This window comes from Callithrix jacchus, chromosome 12 (assembly GCF_049354715.1).
Source record: "Callithrix jacchus isolate 240 chromosome 12, calJac240_pri, whole genome shotgun sequence".
NCBI classification, from domain to species: Eukaryota; Metazoa; Chordata; class Mammalia; order Primates; family Cebidae; genus Callithrix; species Callithrix jacchus.
In genome coordinates, this window is record NC_133513.1 from 85,563,758 (window position 1) to 85,590,723 (window position 26,966).

General features: G+C 42.4%; 1 protein-coding gene across 28 annotated transcripts in view; it reads left to right on the forward strand.

Annotated features, from left to right (window-relative positions):
• Positions 1-26,966, forward strand: part of EXOC6 (exocyst complex component 6) — a 364,881-nt gene that overhangs the window by 132,501 nt on the left and 205,414 nt on the right. The gene's annotated exons all lie outside the window — the stretch shown is intronic.

Below are 26,966 nucleotides of genomic sequence, written 5' to 3' on the forward strand. Positions count from 1 at the left end.
GCGAGGAGAGAGCGTGGGCTGGAGGGGAGGAGCTGCTTACTTCTCGGGAACACGCTGGGGTGACCCTGCGCTCGCCAGATCTAAGCTTTGGAGGCAGAACAGCTTTTACTTATTTACCAACATTTCATTAAAATTGCATTAATTTTTCTGTTTATTTTAAATCGAGTTCCTCCCCATTCCCTTTAAGAATAGTTCTAGGTGGTCGGGCGCGATGGCTGATGCCTGTAGTCCCAGCACTTTGGGATGCTGGGGCGGGCGGATCACAAGGGCAAGAGATCAACAAGACCATCCCGGCGAACACGGTGAAACCCCGTCTCTACTAAAAATACAAAAATTTAGCCCGGCGTGGTGGCACGCACCTGTAGTCCCAGCTTCTTGGGAGGGTGAGGCAGGAGAATCACTTGAACCCGGGAGGTGGAGGTTGCAGTGAGTGGAGATCAAGCCGCTGCACTCCAGTCTGGGCGACAGAGCGAGACTCTGTCTCAAAAAAGTAAATAAATAAGTAAATAAATAAAATAAAAGAATAGTATTTGGTAATACATATTCCATGCCAGACTGAATACCTGCTGTCTCAGTAGGATGTTATTAACCAGGCACTTATTGAGCCATGGGTTAGGTTAGGCACTGTCTTGAAGAATAAGTTCCTTTTAGATATAAGGTTTCATGTTTTGGAGTGATGATAATGATAAATGAAGTTATGATTCACGTAGGGAACTTGAGACATTATGTTTTATCATTAGTATTTCTTCAGAATACGCTTCCTAGAAATAGAGTGCTGTATAGTTTGTGGACTGGTGAATGTACGCCAGTTCAAGTTACGTAAATACACCTTGCTCTTAAGAGTTAGGAGGCTTGGGTTCTTATTTTGCTCTAGTCCTGCTGCTGATGAAATGTGAAGTCATGGACAGAAATTATTTAACCTGTCTGAACCTTGGTTTCCTTATTTGTAGAATGGGGAGGGGAGAGTATTCAGATGCCCAGGAAGCTCAGAACTTTTGAGACCTTGCTTATTTGTTCACTGCAGTATTCCTAACACCAAGCATGTGGTAGGCATGTTATTAATTTTTGTCACATAAAGTTTCTGCTATGATCTGATAGTGCATAATTAGTGCATTTCCTTAATTTTCTAACGTAATTATTTCTTTTAATAAACTGTATACTTGGTAATGAAAGAAGTCAGATTAAAAGGAAGCTTTGTTTTCATCACTGCATCTTGAAACTGACAGTGCAGTGTGTGATAAAGTTACTAGGATAGTTCATTTGTGAAAATAATGTTAGTTATGAAGGAGGTACTTCATCTTGGGAAAATGTGTTAGGTAGTGTCCTTGAATAAAGATGAAATTAACTTAGAAGAAAATTTGGAAATATATTGAGAGTTTTTTGGGATACTCAGGAACAGAATATATATTTCATAATGTTATTCTTTTGCTGGGCAGTTGTGTCAACTAGCTCATTTTGTTGGAACCCACTCTCTTTAGCAAACTCTAGTGACTCATGTATATATATTTGTATCTAATTTATAAGTAGACTCTATGCGCACACATAGAGGGTACTGCTAGCAGTCTTTTCTCTTGAACATTGTTTAAGCTACTGCTATTTTTTCCCTATTGTTTTTCAGGTTTCACTAAGTGAAGTGTTAATATTGCATTTTTAAAAACCATTTATTATGGAAAATTTTAAATGTTTAAAAAAGTAAAATAGTGTAATGAGCCACCATGAACTGTCGCTTGGCTTCAATTCATTCCCTGGCCAGTCTTGTTTGATCTTTTCCCTTATTTACTCTCTGTCATCTTGGATTATTTTGAACCAAATCCAAGACATCAGTTTATTCATAAATATTTAAGTATTAAGATTAATTTTGGTTATTTTCTAATTATCTTTCAGCTGTCCTGTAGACTTATCATTTTATTTATATTGTTTTTCTTAGTGGCAGGATTTTTCAGAAAAAGCCTGACCTTTTCCTGAGAAGCATGTGATGAACTTTCCACAGGCCCTGACATATAACTTGGTTCTTTGACCACAACAGAAGTATATTAAGAATCAATAGTTTAAAAAAAAACCTATCTGGAAAATTCCCAAATATGTGGTAATTGAATAACACACAAAAAAGAAATCAAAAGAGAAATTAGACTGAGTAAAATGAAAATACCACATAACATTTGTGAATGCAGGCTAAAGAAATACTTAGAAGTTTATAGTACCAAACACCTCTACTAGAAAAGAGTGGCTTCAGCTTCAAACTTAAGCAACTAGGAAAAGAAGAGCAAATAAAATTCAGAAGAGAGGAAGAAAGGAGATGGTAAAGATTGGAGTGGAATTCAGTGAGACAAAAACAGAAAATCAGTGAAACTCAAAACTGGATCTTTGAGGGGATCGTATAATTGATAAACCTTTAGGGGTAAAAAGGGAGAAGATAGACATTAAAAATAACAGGACCAGGCGCAGTGGCTCACACCTGTAATCCCAGCACTTTGGGAGGCCAAGGCAGGTGGATTACTTGAGGTCAGGAGTTTGAGACCAGCTTGGCCAATGTGGTAAAACCCTGTCTCTACTGAAGAAAGAATCGCTTGAACCTGGGAGGCAGAGGTTGTAGTGAGTTGAGATTGTGTCACTGCACTCAAGCCTGGGTGACAGAGCAAGACACCATCTCAAAAACAAAAAACAAAACAAAAACAACCAACCAAACAGAAAAACAGGAATAAGAGAGGTTACATAACTATAGATACTATAGATGTTAAAAAAGATTAAGACATATTATGAATAGGCTGAATGCAGTGGCTCATGCCTGTAATCCCAGCACTTTGGGAGGCTGAAGCAGGAGGATTGCTTGAGTCCAGGCGTTCAAGGCCAGCCTGGGCAACATAATGAGACCTTGTCTCTACAAATAAGAAAATTAGCCAAGGATGGTGGTGTGTGCCTGTGGTCCCAGCTACTCGGGAGGCTGAGGTGGGAGAATTGCTCAGAGCTTGGGCCATGGAGACTGTAGAGAGCTGAGATTGTGCCACTTCACTCCAGCCTGGGCAACAGAGTGAGACCCCATCTCAAAAAAAAAAAAATGATATGAACAACTTCATGCCCATACATCTGACAACTTAGCAGACATGGACAAATTAGTTGAAAGATAGAAACTATCAAAGCTTACTTAAGAAGAAATAGTTAGCTGAATAGCCCTGTATTAATTAAAGAAAGGGAATTTTGCTGTTAAAAGCCTTCCCCAAAAGGAAACTTTAGGCCCAGATAGCTTTACTGGTGAATTCTACAACCTTTAAGGAAGAATTAATGCCAATTCAACAAAAACTCTTAGGGAAAATTGAAGAGGAGGGAATGCTTCCCAACTCATTTGAGGTCAACATTAACCTGATACCAAAACTAAAGAAAGAAAGGAAAACATAACTAGAAAAGGAAACTGTGAATCATTATTCCTCATACACACAGATTTTACAAAATTTTAGAGAATTAAGTCCATATATATGGATTTAGAAGTATAAAATACTTCTACGTAAGAATATATTCTATATATGTATATATGTGTGTGTATATATGTATATAAAGAATATATCATGATCAAATGGGGTTTATTTCAAGAAAGTATGCTCGCTTAACATTTGAAAAATCAATCAGTGTAATATATTGTTCACCATATTAAACAAAGAAAAGTTGTATGATTATAGATGCAGAGAAAGCATAGACAAAGTCAAACATTAACTCCGAATTTAAAAACCCTCAGAAACTAGTAATGGAAATTCCTCAGCTTGAAACAGCTCATCTATGAAAATCTATAGCTAAATTGTACTTAATGGTAAAGATTGAATGCTTTTCCTCTAAAATCAGGAATGAGGTAAGGATATTCATTCTCACCACTTCTATTCAACACTGTACTAGAGTGTTAAATATAAGGCCAGTATAATAAGGCCATTAAAAAAAAGCATCTAGTTTGGAAAATCATCTTCATTTGTAGACTATATGATCATCTGTATAGAAAATCCTATGGAATGTACCAGAAAGCTACCAGAACTGGTAAGTGAGTTTAGCAAGATTATACGAATCAGATTGATATACAAAAACTAATTGTGTTTCTCTATACTAGCAACAATCAGAAATTGAAATTTAAAAATTGATAGTATCAAAAATATGAAATACTTAGGATAAATCTGACTAAAGATATGAAAGATTGTATGTGAAAACTACAAAACATTGCTGATGTAAATAATATTGCTGATAGTGAACTAAATAATGTGGACACATGCATTATTCGTGGATTGGAAGACAGTATTGTTAAGATGTCAGTTTTCATCAACTTAGTCTAGATATTCAAGACAATCTGAATCAAAATCCCACGAGGATGGAAATTTATAGAAATTGAAAGGCTGATTCTAAATTTCATATAGAAATGTAAAGAACCTAGAATAGCCAAATGAACTTGGAAAAAGATGAACAGAGTTGGAGTTGCAGGACCTATACTACGTGATTTTAAGGTTTATTACAAAGCTGCAGAAATTAAGACAGTGTGGTACTAGCATCAAGATAGACAGATGAATCTGTGAAAGTTAATAGAAATCACATAAATAGATTGACACATAGTTGATTTTCAAAAAAGATGAAAAGGCAATTCAGTAGAAAGAGATAGTCTTTTAGTAACGGTGGTGGAAAAATTGGATATCCTCATGCAAAGTAATGAGCTTTGATCCATGTTTTGCACCATATTTAGGAATTAACTCAAAATGAACCCAAGACCTAAATGTAAAATGCAAAACCATATGACTCCTAGAAAATACGGGAGGAAATCTTTGTGACTTTAAGATAGGCCAAGATGTCTTAGATACTATTTCTGAAAGTGTAATACAGAAAAGAAAAAAGTTGATAAATTGGACTATATTTATTGGAACAGAATTGAGACTATCTAGTCTTTGAAGAATCTTTTGATGCTGCAGTGAGCCGTGATCATGCCACTGCACTCCATCCAGTCTGGGCAACAGTGTGAGACCCTGTCTCAAAAAGAAAACCAAAACAAAAGCAAACAGAAAAGGAAAAAAAGAGGTAAGCCACAGACTGGCAGAAAATATTGGCAAGTTGCATATCCCATAAATAAATTGTGTCTAGAATGTATAAAGGAAGTCTTTGAGACTGAATAATAATAAAACAACTCAATTTAAAAATGAGACCTGGTGTGGTGGCTCATGCCTGTAATCCCAGCACTTTCGGAGGCTGAGGTGGGCGGATCACAAGGTCAAGAGCTCAAGACCATCTTGGCCAACATGGTGAAACCATGTCTCTACTAAAAATACAAAAATTAGCTGGGCATCTCAGTGGGCATCTGTAATCCCAGCTACTCAGGAGACTGAGGCAGGAGAATTTCTTGAACCTGGGAGGCAAATGTTGCAGTGAGCCGAGATTGTGCCACTGCACCGCAGCCTGGCAACAGAGCAAGACTCTGTCTCAAAAAAAAAAAAAAAAGAGTAAGTAATTTTAACAGGTAAGCACTTAATAAAAGAAGGTACACCAAGGGCAAGTAAACCCATGTGAAGTTATGGGATGTTGTTACAAGAATGCAAATCAAAATGTTAAACCATTACACTACTGGAATGTCTAAAATTAAAAAGACTGACTATACTGTGAATTGGTAAGGATGTAGAACAACTGACACTCTCATACACTACTGTGGGAATTCCATAAATGTTGTTTATCAGGTTGAGGAGTTCTCTTAGCTTTTATTATGAAGGGGTGTTGAATTTTATCAGATGCCTTTTCTGTATCTATTGGGGTGATCATGTATTTTTTGTCCCTTACTCTTTTGATATGGTATGATACAGTAATTATCAGATGTAAACCAACTTTGTATTCATGGAATAAATCTTGGTCATAGTGCATAATGTATAGTTGTTTTTATATGTTGCTGGATTCTGTTTGCTAGTATTTCGTTGAGGATTTTTGCATGTATATTCATAAGAGATTTTGATCTGTTGTGTTTTTTTTTGTGTGATGTCTTTGATATGAGAATGATACCTCATAGAATGAGTTGGTGTTCCCTCAACTGAGATGAATATTTGGGTTTTTCCCCCTTTATTCTATTCATGTGGTGTATTACATTGATTGATTTTCTCACGTTTAATTGCCCTTTCATACCTAGGATAAATCTTATTTGGCCTTAGTGTATAATCCTCTTAATATACTGTTGGATTTGGTTTGCCAGTATTTTATTGAGCATTTCTACATCTATATTCATGAGAGATTTCTGTAATTTTTTTTAGAGACAAATCTGACTGTGTTGCCCAGACTGATTTTGTACTTCTGGCCTCAAGCAGTTCTCCTACCTTAGCCTCTTGAGTAGCTGGGATTATAGGCATGAACCACTGTGCCTGGCGTGAAAAACATTTTTTTAAATTTATGTTTGAGACAGGATCTTGCTGTATTGCCCAGGCTGGTCTTGAAGTCCTGAGCTCATGCAGTTCTCCCACCTCATCCTCCTGAGTAGCTGGAACTATAGGCATGTGCCACCATGCCCAGCTCTGTAATTATCTTTTTTTTGGTGATGTCTTTATCTGGCTTTGGTATCAGGGTAACACTGGCCTCATAGAGTGAGTTAGGAAGTGTTCCCTTTTCTTCCATGTCTGGAAGAGTTTGTGAATGATTAATGTTAATTCTTTAAATATATGGTAGAATTTTCCAGTAAAGTCATGTGCCTTTTCTTTGTTGGGAGGTTTTTGATTACTCATTCTGTTCCATTACTTATTACAGGTGTACTCAGATTTTCTATTTTTCTTGAGTTAGTTTTGATAGTTTGTGTCTTTCTAGGAATTTGTTCTGTTTCATTTAGATTATTTTTGTTGTTGACATAAAATTGTTCATAACTTTTTATTATTTTTATTTCTGTAATGTCCTCCCTTTTGTTCTTGAATTTAGTGGTTTGAGTCTTTTTTTTCCCCTTGATTATTCTCACTAAAGGTTTGTCAATTTTGTTGATCTTTTCAAAGAACTGACTCTGTGTTTTGATTTTTTTCTCTGTTGTTTTTCTTTCTTTCTTTTTTTTTTTTTTTGAGATGGAGCCTTGCTCTGTTGCCCAGGCTGGAGTGCAGTGGCATGATCTTGGCTCACTACTCTACCTTCTAGGTTCAAGCAATTCTCTTGTTTCAGCCTCTTGAGTAGCTGGGATTACAGGCACACACCATCATGCCTGGCTAATTTTTATATTTTTAGTAGAGATGGGGTTTTGTCATGTTGGCTAGGCTGGTCTTGAACTACTGACTTCAGGTGATCCACCCACCTTGACCTCCCAAAGTTCTGGGATTACTGGCATGAGCCACTGCTCCTGGCCTCTTTAATGTTTTTCTATTACATTTACATCTGCTCTAATCTTTATTACTTTATTTCTTCTGCTTATTTTGGGTTAACTTGCTCTCTTTTTTATTATGATGGAACCAAACCTTACAATGGAAGTTTGGGTTATTAGTTTGAGATCCTTCTTATTATTTAATATTGGTTTTTGTAGCTATAAATTTTTCTCTAAGAACACCATTAGCTGCCATCTAAAAGATTTTGGTATTGTGTGTTTTCATTTACTTTTCTTTCAAAATATCTTTAATTTTCCTTATTATTTCCTGTTTGACTCACTGATTATTTAGAAGGGTGCTTAATTTCAACATATTTGTGAATTTCCAAAATGGCCTTCCGTTATTAATTTCTAATTTAATCCCATTGCCATCTGAGATCATAATTTATATGATTTCAGTTTATTTTAAGTTTATTGAGGCTGATTTTATTGCCTAATGTAGTCTGTACTGGAGACTGTTCCATGTTCCCCTGAGAAGACTGTGTATCCTACTGTTGTTGGATGGCGTATTCTATAGAGGTGTGTTAGGTCTAATTAGCCTATAGGATTGTTTAAGTCTCCTGTTTCCTTTTGGTCTTCTGCTTAGTTGTCCTATCCATTATTGAATGATGAGTAGTTTTTATGTCTTTTCAGGCTCTGTTGTTAGATGCATATATGTTTATACTTTATATATTCCCTATTGATTGACAATTTTCCATAATAAAATATCCTTTATTTCTAGACTTGCTTTAAAGTCTGTTACGTCAGATACTAGTATGGCTACTGCAGCTTTCTTATGGTTGCTCTTTTTATGATATGCGTTATTCTGTTTATTTTTAACCTATGTTTGTCATTAAATCTAAAGTGTATCTCTTATAGATAGCACATTATTGAATCATTTTTATCCAGTTTGAGAACCTATGCCTTTTGATTGTTTACTTTATTCATATTTAATGTTATTATTTATATAGTTGGATTCACATTTGCTGTTTTGCTTGTATTCTCCGTCTCATTTTTTTTCTTTTTTTGCTTCTCTGTATCTTTTTTACTACTTCTTTTGCACTAAGCAAATATTTTCTGGTGTAACATTTTAATTAGTGATTTTTTTTTGGAATTTAGAAAAAAGTCATTTCTTAGTGGTTGCTCTCAGAATCGACTTCAGAATTATTCTAACTAGTTTCCAGTAAGATATAGAAATGTTACTCTTATATAGCTATATTCTTTCCCCTTTTTATGCTATTGCAATAGTACATTACTATAATTGTTACTTTATATAATTTTTTGTCTTTCAAAGAAGCAGAGAGAAGAAAGGAGACCAATATGTATACATAAAGTTTGTTATATTAAATTTCTTATTTACTGTTTCTGATTCTTCTCATTTGTTGCTGGGTTTTTAGTTGTCATTTTGTGTCATTTTCTTACTGCAGAACAGCTTTGCTCCCACATACATCCTTTGTGCTGTTATTGTCCATTATATTACATATATTCTATATGTTGCATGCCACCAATACAATTATGTACATACTGTTTTATGCAACTGCTTGTATAAATCAGGGAAGAAACAAGAGGTATGCATTTATACTGTATTTTATAATTACATGGTTACTTTTACTGGTGCTTATCTGTGTGTGTGTCTGTCTGCATCTGTGTGTGTCAGGTGGTCATCTGGGTTCACTCTTAATTGTGAAAAAATTGTAGTATTTTTTGTATGGCTGGTCTGCTTGAAACTATTTCCCGTTTTTAAATTTTTTCCCCCAGCAGTTTGAATATGTCTTTCCACTGCCTCTCAGCATCATCGTTTCTGATGAGAAGTCAGCTGTTATTCTTATTGGAATTTCCTTGTATGTGATTAGTAGTTTCTTGTTTGGGGGATTTTCCGTTTGTTTCTCATTATTTTTACTGTGATGTACCTGGGTATGGATCTCTTTATGTTTGTCTTACTTGGAGTTTATGATTCAAATTTCGGAAATTTTTAATTATTTCTTTAAATAGTCATTCTGTTTCTTTCTCTTCTCTACTTTGGTGCTCCCATCCTGTACGCTGGTGCGCTTAATGATATCCACATTTATTTGAGGCTCTGTTCATTTTCTTTATTATTTTTTTCTCTTGTTCTTTGATTGCGTATATCAGATTATCTTGTATATTTACTGATTTTTCCTTCTGCCAATTCACATTCATTGTTGAGACCCTCTAATGAATTTCTCATTTATGTTACTGACTTTTCAACTCCAGAATGATGAATTATTAAAAAAAATAATTTCTACTTCTTTATATCTATTTGATAAGAAATCGTCATCATACTTTGCTTCTTTATTTTTTATTTTTTAGGGAGGGAAGGAGGAAGAGAGGGAAGGGAAGGAAGGAAATCAAGCAGTGAGAGAGACATTGCCAACCTGGATCTAAAGGTTTACAAGTTGATTTCTTTTTTTCTTTTTTTTGAGAGAAAGAAAGAAAAAAATGAGTAAAGGAGAAGAAGAAAGAGGAAGAGAAAGAGGGAGGGTGAATGGAAATATTGCTTTATTCTGAAAAAAAAATGGGTATTAATAATGGCCAATCAATGTTTCATTTAAACCTATGAGTAGGTGTGATGTGGTATTGACAAGAATGTATATTTTGTGTATTTGAAGTGGAGACCTCTATAAATTTTTATTAAGTTTACTTGTTCCGAATCTGAGTTTGAGTCCTTGATATCCTTATTAATTTTCTGTCTCATTGAATCTTTAAGCATGGTTGTTTTTCATTCTGTGAATATAGTTATTATGGCTGCTTTGAAGTCTGTTACATCCAATATCTGGGCCATCTCACAAGCGGTTTCTATTGCTTATTTCTTTTTCTTTCTTTCTTACTTTTTCTTTTTCTTTCTTTCTTTTTTTTTGAGATAGAGTCTTGCTCTGTTGCCCAGGCTGGAGTGCAGTGGCACAATCTTGGTTCACTCCAGTCTCTACCACCTGGGTTCATGCAATTCTCCTGGCTCAGCCTCCTGAGTAGCTGGGACTACAGGTGCACACCACTACACCCAGCTAATTTTTGTATTTTTAGTAGAGACGGGGGTTTCATCATATTGGTCAGGCTGGTCTTGAACTCCTGACCTCAAGTGATCCACCTGCCTTGGCCTCCCAAAGTGCGGAGATTTCAGGCATGAGCCACCGCACCTGGCTACTGTTGCCTTTTTTTTCTTCCTGTTTATTGGTCACAATCTTCCATTTCTTTATATGCCTCATAGTTTTTTTTTTTTTTGTTATTATTGTTGAAAACTGGAAGGTTTAGCTAATGTAGCAACTCTTGATGCTGATTCCCACCACCCCATAACACTCATGGGGCATGCTGTTTGTGTGTCTGTTTGTTTAATGGCTTATTTGGACTATTCTAGTCAAATGTATTTCCCTCACAGTAGGAAGTTGCTGATGTTGCTCCTCAGAATGCAATCCTGGTATGTACGCTGTCACCCTGGAATGACACTGATTTTAGCAGTGCTCTTTGACTTTCTGTTTTCCTGATCTCTCTGTTAAACATTCTGCCTCTGTTGGCATCACACTCAGCTGTTAGATTCCACTGATTGCTCGCTGATCATTATTTTCAACAGTGTCCTGGGGCATAAGTTATTCCACAGTCTGATGCAGTTAAATTTGGTCCTCTTGGCAGTGGTATGTTATCCCTTATATGCAAGTGATTTATTGAGGGAATACTTTCAGATGAAACCATAGGAGTAAGGAAAATAGGATAGGCAGAGATCAGCAAAGCTGTGGATTCAGCTGAAGTCTAGCTTTAACCTAACCTCAGCGGGAATTCTAGAGCTTGAATGACATTACAGAATTGTCTTACCTTGAGATAGATGGCCTGAGTGTTTACCTCAACCTGCAACAGTCTTTCCTTCACTGCAGGCTATTACTCTTGCTCTCTCTCTCTCTCTCTCTGTGTGTGTGTGTGTGTGTGTGTGCGCACACGCGTGCGTGCCTGTGTTGGGGCATGTCACCTCCCAGGCATCGTTGTGTGTGTGGAGTGCTTCTCATCTGTGGACAAGGTATAGCTGTGAGTCCTTAGCAGTTGGAGATGAGTGCACCGCCAGGTAAAGGGAACTACTATATACTCCAACAGCCAGAACATATCTAGCCACATTGCACTTAAAATGTCAAAGGAATAAATGACAGATTGTTTATATTTTTCTATTTTGTATTTATTCCTGGCTTATGACCTTTTTACTGCTAATCCAGTAAGTTAATTTCAGCACTTTGGGAGGCCAAGGCGGGTGGATCACTTGAGGTCAGGAGTTCAAGACCAGCCTGACCAATATGGTGAAACCCCGTCTCTACTAAAAATACAAAAATTAGCTGGGTGTGGTGGTGTGCGCCTGTAGTCCCAGCTACTCAGGAGGCTGAGACAGGAGAATTGCTTGAACCCGGGTGGTAGATACTGCAGTGAACAAGATTGTGCCACCGCACTCCAGCCTGGACGACAGATTAAGATTAAGATCCCTGGCCGGGCATGGTGGCTCAAGCCTGTAATCCCAGCACTTTTGGAGGCCGAGGTGGGTGGATCATGAGGTCAACAGATCGAGACCATCTTGGTCAACATGGTGAAACCCCGTCTCTACTAAAATTACAAAAAATTAGCTGGGCACGGTGGTGCGTGCCTGTAATCCCAGCTGCTCGGGAGGCTGAGGCAGGAGAATTGCCTGAACCCAGGAGGCGGAGATTGCGGTGAGCCGAGATCGCGCCATTGCACTCCAGCCTGGGTAGCAAGAGCGAAACTCCGTCTCAAAAAAAAAAAAAAAAAAAAAAAAGATTAAGACCCCTAATCTTCCCAGTCTTAGCTTTTTATTTTGTTTTTAAATTGTGGTAAAATTCATATAACATAAGATTTACCATGCTAATAACTTCTAAGTATAAAGTTATTTGGCATTAAGTACCTATACATTGTTCTGCCACTATTATCGTCTATCTCCAGAACTTTTTTATTTTCCCAGGCTAAAACTCTTTACTCACTAAACAATAACTCCCATTCCCTCCTTTTCACCAGCCCTTGGCAACCACCGTTTTACTTTCTACCTCTATGACTGTAACTACTCTAGATAATATAAGTGGAATTAGATGTTTTTCTGTGACAGGTTTATTTCACTAAGCATAATGTCCTCAAGATTTATCCACATTGTAGCATGTATCATCCTTGTCTTCCTTTTTAGGGAAGAGTGATAGCCCATTGTATGTATATGCTACATTTTATTCATCAGTGGACATTAATTTATGTTGCTTCCTCCTTTTGGCTATTGTGAATAATGCTGCAGTGAACATGGGTGTACAAATACCTGTTTGAGTGCAGTGGTGCTTTTCCCAGGCCAGTCTCTGAGGTTTGTTCTGACTATAGGAAGGCTCTTCGTCACTTTTTGTTTCTCTGGTTCTCTTGGCTAAACTTTCTGACTTATAATTTAGCTTATTGCTCTCAATGAATCTACTAATGTCCTTTCAGTTGCTTAATACAAAAATCTTCATTGTTTTCAAGAACACCTTTATGTTTGTGCTTCTCCACACTCTGTTCTATACAAAGTCAATTTCTTTGGGGAGTGCTTTGGAGTTCTTTGTACTTACTGATCCGACCTACCCTCTGCGGGAAGACTGAGCTGGTTCGGAAAGAAACCGGACCGCAGGCTAGAAGAAAATCCTTAAGTTCAGGCTTTATTGAGAGAAAAGAGCCTCCGGGCGGGCCAGCAGGGACGAAGAGGAAAAAATGGCCGCCCCGCTCAGAGGGGCAGGGTTCTTTTATAGGGGGCTGAAGGGCCGAGGGAGTGGGGAAGCCGAGAGCCGAGGTGGTGGGCAACTGTTAGTCAGTTTGAACTGCTGGACGGGAAGCAGGGCGGCGGGAAGCCGGGCGGCGGGAAGCTGGGGAGAGCTGATGAGGCAGAAACCGGGCGGCGGGAAGCTGGGGAGTGCTGATGAGGCAGAAGCCAGGCGGCGGGGAGCTGGGGAGTGCTGATGAGGCAGAAGCGGCGGGAGGTGGCTGCGGCTGGGCAGGAAGGCTAGGGCGGTATGTAGAGTGAGAGATAAGGGAGCCTCTTTGTCGGGGAGGGAAAGAGAGAGAGCTTTCACGGTAGAGGCAGAGTTTTCCAAACATTCCCGACTCTTTAAAGAAAAGAAAAAGAGGGGATCAGGGGCGTCGGTTGTCTCTCTGGCTACTTCCTGCTGACAAGGGTCGACGGGGGGTTCTGAAGAGGTCTCTTTTCCTAAGGAGCCTGGATGTTCGGGGAGAGGTCCACCTCTAGCACTCGTTCAGGGTAAGGTTGGAGCGGCATCTGATGGATGGTGACTCGAGTCAGTTCTTGAAAGCGCCGCTGTAGGAACTGTAGAAAGCAAGGAGCAATAAGTAAGATTAGGCAAACGGCTACTAGGGGCCCAAGCAATGGGGACAAGAGGGTATACATAGAGGAAGACCACCACGCTGTGGCTTCAGCCGAGAACTTCTGACTCTGCAGGTTAGTTTTGAGTTTCTGGAGGCTCTCAATTCGGGTTTCTACTAGGCTGGATTCATTGATGTAGTAACAGCACTCTTCTTGTAGGAAGATGCAGGTTCCTCCTCGTTCAGCAGTGAGCAGGTCTAGGGCTCTTCGGTTCTGCAAGGCAACTTGGGCAACTGAGGTGATCTGTCGTTGGAGTGATGCTAAAGACTCAGTAGAGTCATCAATAGCCGCTTGGAATTGTGAGGTCAGTCGGGCTATGGCCAGGTGAAAGTGGACTAGTGCCCCTCCTCCTAATCCTGCTGCAAGTGCTGAACCAGCAAGGGAGACTCCAACGGCAATGGGTAGGAAGGCAGCTCGTTGGGTGCGGCGATGGGGAGTTTGCAGCATCTGGAATTTGGCTGGGGAATATATAGTGAGTCGAGGGACTAGGGTTACTGGGAGGCATAAAAGAGATGAGGAAAGACCAATGTAGAGAGTTTTTGTTAAGGTCCTGTTACACCAAAAAAACGTTCCTCGTGGGGCTGTTATATTAGTGGTTACTAGTATAGTTCTGTTACAGCTAGGGAAGTTTCGGCCTAGGGAATAGCACACAGGTAGCTGTTCAAAATCAGGTGGAGTGTAGAGATCGACTTCCCTGACGGGGGAGAAGGAAGAAGTCGAGGCTGAAAGGTTGAGAGGGATAGGGTAGGGGACTGCAACGAAGGGAGTCTGTCCTAAGGAGGCACACATGAGGCATGAGGTTAGGTCAGTTAATCTTGAGAGGTTAGCTAACTTGATTCCTTCTTGGAGAAAGGTTAACCAGGAAAACGGAGGCAAATGTGGTTGCAATTGGTCATTCAGAGATTTTTCTTGTAGGCTAATATCAGAGTGGACTTGGTGGACTGTACGTACGTATGCCCGCCAGATGTACAGGTGGGAAGAGAGATATTTGGTATCTATGTGGTCATACACGGCAGCCTTCTGGGGGCTTTTCTACCGGTTGTCCCAGGGGTCAGGTATGAGAAGGGAGTACCGTGTAGAACCGATAATGGTGTTTCCTTCTCCATCTATGTCTGGGATGATTTTGAGCTGAGATCGGGCAGGTACTGTGGACTTGATAGCTATATGTATTCGACAGCCCATCCAAGTACATCCCATGCAGGAGCGCCGAGGAGTATTGTTGCATGCTCCTGATGGTTGGTCATGGTTGAAGCACATGACCAGTATAGTAGTATGGACGTTGCGGAATTTGGTGAAGTTCAGATATATGGCACTTTGGCATCCGGCTGCAGGGCAGTCGGAAGTTGCAAGAAGATGGTTGTGGCTGTATGGGGGGGGTATTACAGATGAAGGTGGTTTTGATATAGTTTTCAGTTAGGAAGAATCTCCATCTGTAGGGGGTGTGGCTGCTAGGCCCTGGTAAGTTTGACAGATAAAGGGCCAGTAGGAACAGCCTTCCAGCATAGGGAGGGTCCATGAGGGGCCTTTTTTACCCGAGACAGGTGAACCCAAGATGGGACTTCAGCAATTCTTATAGCTGATGGAGTGGTAAGGAGCACTGTGTATGGTCCTTCCCACTTGGGTGCGAGGGACTTTGGGGAGAGGGACCTGATAAGAACTGAGTCCCCGGGGGAGACTTTCTGTGTATTTTCAGATGGCTGGGTGGGTTGGGGAAGAGAAGCGTTGGCATGTTCTCGGAGAAGGCTGCGAAGGAGAGTAAAGTAGGGGAGGTAGCTGTCTAGAGGAGTGGTCTCTGGCGGTGGGGGAGTTGAAAGTAGGAAGGGGTGACCGTACAGCAGCTCAAACGGGCTAAGCTGTGATGGGCCCTGGGGGCTTGCTCTCAACCTGGTGAGGGCGATAGGAAGCAAGGTTACCCAGGATTGGCGGAGCTCAAGCATGAGCTTGGTCAGATGCTCCTTTATTAGGCTATTGGCCGGTTCCACCTTACCAGAGGACTGAGGATGGTAGGCAGCGTGTAGCTTCCACTGAATTCCTAGAGAGGTAGAAATGGCATTAGTGACTTTGGAGATAAAGGCTGGGCCGTTGTCTGACTGTATGGTGGCCGGGAGTCCAAAGCGTGGGATGATGTCTTGAATGAGATGAGTGGCTACTGTCCCTGCAGACTCAGAGGCTGTGGGGTAAGCTTCAATCCAGCCTGAAAATGTGTCAACAATGGTTAGCAGATACTGGTACTGTTTGTGCTTTGGCATATGGGTAAAATCAATTAGCCAGTCTTGGCCAGGTAGGAACCCGCGTAGCTGATGAAGCTGGCACCGAGGATGATAGGAACCCTGGGAATTAGTTTTCGCACAGACAGTACATGAGGACTGGACTTCCTGTATGGTACTGAGGAGGTGGTGGGGGTGAAAAAGTGGGTTGAGGAACCGGTATAAGGCTTTAGGTCCAATGTGGAGTGAATTGTGGATGTCTTGGATTATTTGGTACTTTTGCTTTTCGGGGAGGATGAGGAGGTTATGCATGAAGGCCCAGTCATCCTTGAACCGTACCCCGGGGGTAGACTGGAGGGTCTGGAGTTCTGAGGCAGAGTATTGAGGGCTATATGACTTGGACAAGAACAGAGAGTGGAGGTGGGTGGCGGATGGTTTCTTGCCGTGTCTTTAGCTACCCTGTCTGCAAAGGCATTCCCCGCGGCTACGGGTGAGTTCAGGGACTGATGCCCTTTACAGTGGACGATGGCTACCTTGCTAGGGAGTTGAACGGCTTGGATAAGGGCAGCGATGAGTTTTCCATTGAGAACAGGCGTGCCCTTAGTGGTGAGGAAGCCTCGTTCCTTCCAGATCATGCAGTGTGAGTGAGCTATGAGGAAGGCATACTTGGAGTCAGTATATATATTTACTTCTTTGTTCTGGGACCAGGATAGGGCCCAAGTGAGGGCGACTAGTTCAGCCTGTTGTGAAGGGGTCCCAAGAGGAAGAGGGCGGGTCTCTATAATTTCAGAGTGAGTTACTATAGTATAGGCCGCTCTCCGTGGGCCGGTGGGATGAGGTATAGAGCTGCCATCAACGAATAGGGTAATGGAGGCAGATGGTAGGGGTTGAGGTAGCAAGTTGGGACGAGGAGACTGGGCTAATTTGAGGATTTCAGTACAGGAATGTAGGGGGCTGGCATGCAGAGGGCAAGGGAGGAGGGTAGCCGGGTTTAATGAGGAGCAGTGAGAAAGAGTGATGTTGGGGTTCTCAATAAACAGTAGGTGAAGCAGTTGGATACGGGAGGGCCCAAGGTGGGGTAGAGAGTGTTGACTGAGCAGTTCAGTCAACCTGTGTGGAGAAAAGACTTGGAGTGGGAGTTGCAGATTGATCTTAAGAGCTTCTGTGGTTAGGGTGACGGCGGCAGCTAGGGCTCTAAGACACGGCTGCCATCCTCGCTCAGTTGGGTCAAGTTGTCTAGACAGGTAGGCTATAGGCAGAAGGGTCTTTCCTACTGGTTGGATTAGCACTCCTACAGCTGTATGTTGTTTCTCGTCTGTATATAGTTGGAAGGGTAAGTTGGGATTAGGCAGGGCTAGGCTGGTGGAGGTGCAAAGGGCATTAAGCAGTGACTTGAACGCCCAGTTGACAGAACCTGGTGAGGAGAGTGGTCCCTCAGGGGCTTCTGCAGCAGCATGGTATAGAGGTTTTGCTAGCAAAGCATAATTAGGTACCCAGTGGCGAAAAAACCCTACTAGTCCTAGGAAGGAGAGGATTTCTTTTGCTGACTCAGGGGCCTGGAGCGCCTTTAAGGCTTGTAGTCGGTCGATTGTGATGGACCGTTGCCCAGGCGTGAGCTGTATGCCTAGGTAGGTGATGGTGGGTGAGGCTATTTGTGCTTTGGTTGGTGACACCCGGTATCCCTTATCTCCTAGGAAATTGAGTAGGGCGGTGGTGGCCTGGATGCACTCTTGGCGGGTGGGGGAGCAGATAAGAAGGTCATCTATGTACTGGAGGAGGTGAGAGGGCTTGAGGTTGCAGTGGAGTAGGTCAGTGGTGAGTGCCTGGCCGAACAGGTGGGGGCTATCTCGGAAGCCCTGTGGAAGGACTGTCCAGGCCAGTTGTTGGGACATGTTCGTAAGGGGATCATCCCAAGTGAAGGCAAAGATAAAGTAAGAGTCGGGGTGTAGAGGTATAGTAGTAAAGAAGGCATCCTTCAGGTCTAAGACCGAGAAACAGGTGGTCTCTGGGGGAATGTTAGAGAGAATGGTGTATGGGTTGGGGACAACTGGATGTATGGGAATTACAGCTTCATTGACTAAGCGCAAGTCCTGGACTAGTCTATATTGTCCTGAGGGCTTTCGTACTGGGAGGATGGGGGTATTACATGGGGAGTTAATGGGAATTAGGAGGCCTTGACCTTTTAGTTTCTCTATGATGGGTCGGATACCCATACGGTGGGCTTTAGAGATGGGAAATTGAGGGCGGGAGAGAAAACGAGGCGAGGAGTCTTTAGGGCGGGCCTGAACTGGCTGGTGGTAGGTAGCTACAGATGGGTTGTTAACGTCCCAGACCTGAGGGTGGACTCTGGGGAGTAGTTCTGACAGGGCTTTTTGGGGTTCGGTGTCTGAGGTGAGGGCTAGGAGAAAGAGACTGTATGGGTTGGCAGAGGGGAAGGTTATGACGGCCTTCAGCTTTGAAAGGATGTCTCGTCCTAGAAGGGGTACTGGGCAGGTGGGGATTACTAAAAAAGAGTGGGTAAATGGAGTGGAGTTATATGAGCACATGAGTGGTGGGGTTTGGTAGGGGATACTCGGGGTCCCGTCGATTCCCATGACCGAGACCTGGGAAGGGGTGAGACGGCCAGAATAGGAAGGAAGTGCGGAGTAGGTAGCCCCCGTGTTGAGCAAGAACGAGACACTTTTACCCGCTACCTGAAGTTCGACCCTTGGCTCGGCGAGGGTAACCGGAGTCGGAAAGCCAGGGCCCCGCTAGTTGTCTAGCAGCCCCAATAGACTGGGGAATGGAGCTCCCTCGGAGGTCGGTTCCTGGCAAGCAGGCTCCTCCCTACCGAGGGTGACCGCCGGCTGCATAACGCCAGTGTGTCTGTTTTGAGGAACCGGCACCCTGGGGAAGCTGGGGCAGTCTGACTTCCAGTGTCCTGGGAGCTGACAGATAGGGCAAGGCTTAGTTGGTGGCCGTGGTTGTGGACAGGCTCGGGACCAGTGTCCTTCCTTTCCACATTTGAAACATGCCCCCGGGGGGGCATGGGTTTCGGCTTTGGGCTTCTGGTTCCCTGCTGGCCTTAGAGCCGCCACTAGGGCTTGGGTCTGGAGGGCAGCCTTCTGCTTCATGCAAGTTTGGCGGGCAGCCTCAGCCGCATCTTCCCTGGCATTGAATACTTTAAAGGCCATTTTTACCAGGTCTTGGATGGGAGTCTCTAGCCTCTCTTCCGCTTTCTTTAGTTTCTTTCTTATGTCGGGTGCTGATTGGGAGATAAAATGGGAGGCTAATACAGTGGCCCTGTTTTGGGAGGCTGGATCTAGCCGAGTATACTGGACTAGGGCTTCTTGCAAGCAGGCGAGAAAGAGGGCGGGGTTCTCATCGGGTAGTTGGGTGATTTCTCTCAGTTTATCATAGTTTACAACTTTGTTAGATACAGCATCCATTCCCCTGAGGAGGTATCTAATCATGCGGTCCCTCTTGGGTATATCAGACCCTCGATTAGCCTGATAGTCCCATTGGGGGTCTTCACCTGGGATTACTTCAGGGCCTAGGGGGATCTGGTTATCTATAGCATGGTCTTTATCTGCTTGGTTTCTGGCTGCCGCTAGGATGCGCTCGTGCTCTTCTACTGTGAGGGTGGAGGAACAGATAACGCGAATATCATGCCAAGTGAGGCTGTAGGCTTGAGTGAGATATTGGAATTCCTTAATATAGGTGGACGGGTCGGCTGAGAAGGATCCTAAATGTTTCTCAATTTGGGACAGGTCTTGGAGTGAGAAAGGAACATGGACCCTGACTAAACCTTCCGCGCCTGCTACTTCTCAGAGTGGGGCCAGGATAGCTGGCTGGTGAGAGCGGGTGTGGGCCACTACCGGAGAGGCAAGAGGAAGTGCAGCCTCTGAGGGAGGGGGCTCGGAGGGAGTAGAGGGAGAGCGAGGCATGGCCTCTGAGGTAGGAGGTGCAGAGGGAGCAGAGGAAGAGCGTGCTGTTGATGGCGACTGGTTGCTGAGATTGGCAGGAGAGGACAGATGTTCAGGCAGATCCTCTGGTGAGGAGTAGGGAGGGGGAGAGGTAGTGGAGGAGGATTTACGAGGGGTATGAGCTAAGAGGATTTGGTAGGTGGAGCAGGAAGAACATAGGTCGGGGTGGGTACGGAGGTCCCCAAAAGCCTGAACATAAGGAATTTCATCGTCCTTGCCCGTGCGGCGACAAAAATCATCGAGATCTCAAAGGGTGTTGAAATCGAAAGTGCCAGTCGGGGGCCAATGTGACTGGTTACTGAGTTTGTATTGGGGCCAAGCCACCTGGGACAGGAAGACAAGCTTTTTCTTTCTGAGGGTTTGGGAGTATCCCAATTTGGTAAAATTTCGCAGCAAGCACCCAAGGGGGGTGCTGAGAGGTATTTTGGACTCCGAATTTCCCATGGCAGGCGCAGCTACAGACTCTCCGGTGCGGATGGGCAGATGCAAAGAAAAGGCGTCCCCTTTTGTTGCAAATTCCCCGGAGTACAGTTAAGTATGGTTAGGGAAGCGGTCAGAGGGGCGTTCCCCGTCTGGCGGCTGTCCCTCGGAAGGCTCCTGGAGCCGGAACGGAGGACTTACTCCGCTCGGCCGAGACTAGGCGAGGAGTCCGTGCAGAACACCGGAGGGAGGCAACTGCACCGGGCCGTAGGAAGAGGAGAGGGGGGCGGGGGGAAGGCAAAGCAAGAAAAACTTGGCTTACCTTAATCGGAGCGTGGAGGTGGCAGGGCCAGTGTTGGGTAGGTCGGGGAGGGGGGCCGTGGCCGGGCCAATGGCCCCTCCCTCCCGGGTTTCGGCACCACTGATCCGACCTACCCTCTGCGGGAAGACTGAGCTGGTTCGGAAAGAAACCGGACCGCAGGCTAGAAGAAAATCCTTAAGTTCAGGCTTTATTGAGAGAAAAGAGTCTCCGGGCGGGCCAGCAGGGACGAAGAGGAAAAAATGGCCGCCCCACTCAGAGGGGCAGGGTTCTTTTATAGGGGGCTGAAGGGCCGAGGGAGTGGGGAAGCCGAGAGCCGAGGTGGTGGGCAACTGTTGGTCAGTTTGAACTGCTGGGCGGGAAGCCGGGCGGCGGGAAGCCGGGCGGCGGGAAGCTGGGGAGAGCTGATGAGGCAGAAACCGGGCCTCGGGAAGCTGGGGAGTGCTGATGAGGCAGAAGCCAGGCGGCGGGGAGCTGGGGAGTGCTGATGAGGCAGAAGCGGCGGGAGGTGGCTGCGGCTGGGCAGGAAGGCTAGGGCGGTATGTAGAGTGAGAGATAAGGGAACCTCTTTGTCGGGGAGGGAAAGAGAGAGAGCTTTCACGGTAGACGCAGAGTTTTCCAAACACTTACCTTCTACCTCACCCCCTGAATATAATCCTTGAGCCACTGCTCTAGATCTGGGGCCATGAACAGTGGGCTCCCCCTCTTGGAGTGATCTCCTTGCTTTAAGAGCATGGTGCTGGGTGAGATGGTAGTCTCTGGTCTTGGCTTGCCTTTCTAGTGTGAAACTTCTTTGCTATGAGCAGGCCAAAGTGAGGGCAGTTGGGTCCCTAGTATCCATGGTCATTGTTACTGTGGTATAGTCTTTTTCTATGACATCCTCCAGGAGCTGGGGGGTGGGGATGAAGGAGGACTGGGTGAAAGAAAGGAGCCCTTATTTTCTCTGCCACACTGACCTTGTTTTTAGCCTCTGCAACACTGTTGAGGCAGGGATCAGAAATGCTGAATGCCAACCCTTTCTTTAGCTCTTGACTGAAACCTTGGCAGGAAAGAGCCCTGCCTTCTTAGCCACTCCCACCCAGGTAGATCTTCTGTCACCTGAATAGGGGGTTGGGAAAAGGTACATATGGGTCATGGGTCAAAGGCCACAAACTCTTACTGTTCTTACCAAGTATGTAGTAGATTTTGTTGGATAAATGTTTCATTTTCTGTATGCTCTTAGGGCAATCTTCAGAAACTTAAAATGGTGTTTTAAAAAATAATTTTTGTTAGGGTTGTTTCATTAGGGAGTAGGTTTGTGGATTTCCTCACACTGTTATTCCAGAAGTGTATCCCCCTCAAAGATTATTCTTGTTTAAATTTTTAACTACATAGAGGTAATATCAATGTAAAAAGACAAGCCACTTTAAAGTATGCATTTTAGTAAAGTGTGCATTCACAGTGCTGTGCAGCCATCATCTCTATCTAGTTTTAAATAATTTTTCATTACAGAAAGAAACCTTGTACACATTAAGTAGTCATTCTCTGTTTTCTCTCCTCATCTAGTCCCTGGCAGCCTGTTTTCTGCTTTTTGTACTATGATTTTACCTGTTTTGGATATTTCATGTAATAGAAGAATATAACATGGTTTTTGTGTGTGTCTCCTTTCATTTTAGCATGCTCGTCAACACTGTAGCATGAATCAGTACTTTTTACCAGTTGACGTTTCATATCCCCCCCTCCATAATTCATATGTTAAAACCGAAACCACCAATGTGATAGTATTAGGAGGTGGGGATTTTAGGTGGTAGTTAGGTCATGAGGGCACATCACTCATGAATGGGACTAGTGGTAGTCTTACAAAAGAGACCCCAGAGAACTAGCTTGCCTCTTCCATCACGTGAGGATGCAGTTACAAGGCACCATCTATGAACCAGAACTCACTAAACACTGAATCTGTTGTGATTTTGTACTTCCTCCAGAGCTGTGAGAAAGCCATTAGTGTTGTTTATAAGCTATCCATTCTACGGTCTTTTGACAGTCTATGGTATTTTACCTTTTGGCAGTCGAGAATATGCTGTTACAAATGTTTTGGTTGAATGCCTGTATTCAATGTCTGGGGAAATTACCTAAGAGTGGAATTCTTGTTGGGTAATATGATAATTCTGTATTTAACTTTAAGAGTCTATTTTGTGAAGTGTCAATAGTTTGAAGTGCCCAGGGCTTTGAAACTGCCCTTCATTGTTAAAGATACAAACTCGACTTAGCCTGTAGCAGAACTTTCAGGCCAGCATCAGAGTATAACAAAACTATCTGTACTTGATGAACTTTAAGAGCTATGGCTAATTTATTACTGTAACCAATAATACCAGAATGGAAGAGAGTAAAAGTTCCTATCAGGTTCATTCCATAACTACTACTTAGAAATTTTGATCAATGAAAACATAATATGGATAGCAAGGGCATTGGCAAATCTCCAGGGACTTCCCGTAAAGAATACAATTTCAGAAATGTTTGTGTTAATAATGTTTTTTTTTTTAATCTGTAGACATTTAACTTAGGAAGGCTCAGCATCTCTTTTAATTTGGTAACTCTTCCCATGCAAATTTTACTTCCCACATCAAACAAACCCAATAATGTCTTGCATTTTGTTTTTCATAAGCTGGAAGAATAAATAAATGAAGTGTTCCAGGGTTCCTTGGGGAAGTCTTAAAGATTATTTTAGGTATAAAAGATACCTTGAGCTTGGATGCAGTGGCTCATTCCTGTAATCTCAGTGTTTTGGGAGGCCAAGGTGGAGAGGATGTTGCCCTGGCTGGAGGTTGAGACCAGCTTGGGCAACATGGAGAGATCCCATCTCTTTTTTTTTTTTTTTTTTTTTTGAGACAGAGTTTCGCTCTTGTTACCCAGGCTGGAATGCAATGACGCGATCTCGGCTCACCGCAACCTCTGCCTCCTGGGTTCAGGCAATTCTCCTGCCTCAGCCTCCTGAGTAGCTGGGATTACAGGCACGCACCATCATGCCCAGCTAATTTTTTTGTATTTTTAGTAGAGACGGGGTTTCACCATGTTGACCAGGATAGTCTGGGAGATCTCATCTCTTAAAAAAAAAAAATAAAGTTAGCTGGGTATCCTGGTGCTGGTTGTCTATTTAGATAAAGTGAAAATAAAGCATTTAAAAATATACATAGATAACTTGATTGTAAAGAACTTCAGCTCTTGCATAAGTGAGAGGAAACCTTTTTGTTTGCTTAAGTAATACAAAGTATAATAAAGTCCATATGAAACACAGAAAATTATTCTGGCAAACAGACTCACTGTTACATAGGCAGATTATACAGCAGATAAAGAGTAACCTTTCATATTGTAGGCAGGGGCATTAACAAATAACCAAGGAAACAAGCCCAACAAGAATAAGCAAATGTTGCTAAGTTTTTAACATATTTCATAACTGGTTTTCAGACTCAGGTATTGTAAACCAAGGTGAATATGCTTCATTTTCCAAGTTTTGTCTTTCATTGAGCTCTTTCATATTATGAAACAAATAAATACTCGACTCTAGAGCACTGGTTCTTTCTTTGGGGTCTGTCAGGTCAAAACTATTTTTAAATAATACTAAAAAGTTATGATGATGAAATTTTATGTTAACAAGGTTAAGGGCTGCCCAGATAGCTGGTGAAACATTATTTCTGGGTGTTCCTGTAAGGGTGTTTCTTGAAGATACTAGCATTTGAATCAGTAGACTGAGTAAAGAAGGTCTGCCATCACCAATGTGGGTGGACATCCAATCCACTGAGGCCTCAAATGGAATAAGAAGGCAAAGGAAGGGTGAATTCTCTCTCTCTTCTTGAGCTGAGACATCTGTCTTCTTTGGCCCATGGATGTCAGAACTCCTGGTTTCAGGCCTTCAAACTGTAGGGCTTACACGACCAGCACCCGCCTGGCTGCAGGCCTTTGAACTTGGCCTGAATTATACCACTGGCTTTCCTGGTTCTCTAACTTGCAGAGGGCATGTTGTGGGACAACTTGGCTTTCATAGTGGTGTGAGCCAGTTCCTGTAATAAATCTTTTATATATCTTTATATATCCTATTGGTTTTGTTCCTCTGGAGAATCCTAGTATGGAAATTATTTTTGTTAACATTCAGTGCATTCATTATTGTTATTTTCAAATGAATCGGTAAATGTTTTTAAAAATTCTGTTTTAATTTGAAAAATATTGATAATTATAAATCACATAAAATCTTTTTGGAGTTCTCAGTAAGTTTTAAGAGAACAAAAATTTGGTAACTACTACTTTAGGATGAAACTACAGTTGACCTTTGAACAACACAGGAAGATTTAGGGGCACTGACTCCTCATGCAGTAAAACATATGAGTACTGGCCGGGTGCGGTGTCTCATGCCTGTAATCCCAGCATTTTGGGAGACTGTGGTGGGCAAATCAGTTGAGGCTAGGAGTTCAAGACCTGCTTGACCAACGTAGTGAAACCCCATCTCTACTAAAAACGTTTAAAAATGAGCTGTTGTGGTGGTGTGCGCCTGTAATCCCAGCTCCTCAGGAGGCTGAGGCAGAAGGATCCCTTAAGTTTAGGAGGTAGAAGTTGCAGTGAGCCAAGATCGCAGCACTGCATGCCAGCCTGGGCAACAGAGGGAGATGCCTCCCAGGCTCAAGCAATCCTCTTGCCTCAGCCTACAAAGTAACTGGGATTACAGGTATGCACTACCACACCCGGCTAATTTTTTTTTTTTTTTTTTTTAGTAGAGACAGGGTTTCACCAGGTTGGCCAAGCTGGGCTTGAACTCCTGGCCTCAAGTGATCTACCTGCCTTGGCCTCCCAAAGTGCTGGCCTGGCCAGGTATCACTTTTGACTCCCCAAACTACTAATAGTCTACTGGTTACTGGAACCCTTACTAATAACCTAACAATCAAAACATATTTTCTATGTTATGTATATTATCTACTGTATTCTTACAATAAAGTAAGCTGGGGAAAATAAAATGTTATTAAGAAAATCATAAGGGTAATCCCAGCACTCTCGGTAATCAGGGAGGCCGAGGTGGTCGGATCACCTGAGAGGTCGTGAGTTTGAGACTGGCCTGACCAACATGGAGAAACCCTGTCTCTACTAAAAATACAAAATTATCTGGGCATGGTGGTGCATGCCTGTAATACCAGCTACTCAGGAGGCTGAGGCAGGAGAATCGCTTGAACCTGGGAGGCGGAGGTTGCGGTGAGCCAAGATTGAGCCAATGCACTCCAGCCTGGGCAACAGGAGTGAAACTCTGTCTCAAAAAAAAAAAAAAAAAAATCGTAAGGAAGTGAAACTATATTATTATCCATTAAGTGGAAGTGGATCATCATAAAAATCTTCATCCTCATCATCTTCCTATGAAATAGGCGGAGGAGGAGGTAGGGGAGGAGTTAGTCTTGCTGTCCCAGAGGTGGCACAGGCAGAAGAAAATTGTGTATAAGTCAATCTGCATAGTTCAAACCTGTGTTGTTCAAGGGTCAAGTGTACTCAATTTTCTTGAAAAATAAAAACATATACACAGTTGTATTTCTTTCACTATTTTTCCTCATATTATCTTAACTACTGGGAATGAATTTTAACTTTTAATCAAAGTAATTTATATTACACATTGAAATGCTGGGGTTGAACATTGAGAACTGTCTGTTATACGCAAGAATGTTATGACACTTGCAAAACTCATGAGCACACGTCATACAAATTCCTACAGCCACAAACATTCCTTTTATACCTTCTTAAAGTGGCAAAACTGAACACTTTTATCAACATGTCCCAAAACTGTAGCCTCTGTATAAGTAATCCATCTTCTTGGGTTCTCTTGTACTAAAAATTAGGTATGCAATGATTATTACGTAACTTAATATCAAGGTTTTGCTACCTAAAGATGTTGGATATTATTTGCATACATGTTGAAATAAAAGTTTGTGAGAATAATTTATTTGAGCACAAGTTTACCTTTTTATCATCTTAAATATTATGTAGGGTAATGTTAGCTTATGTGATCAGTAAATCTGTCTGTGTTTAGGAAAAAAAAATCTTAGGAATAAAATGATTAATCAGAGACAAGAAAAAGCCACTTTTATAAACTGAAATTATCAAGGCTTGTTTGCCAAAATTGTATCTTATTTAGGTGATCTTGGGTTTTAAAAATGCTTCTGAATTAGTTTCCATAAGAAAAATTTGCATTAGTATAAGTTTTCTACAATTTACAGAGTTGTAAAATAGCCAAAAGACAGTGAAATGCACAGATAGACCCAAAGAGTATGCTAGACAGGACTTTCAGTACTCTTTTTTGTCCAATTCAGTTTTTAAAATTGCCGTTAGTCAGAAACATTTTTTTATTTGTCTTTTT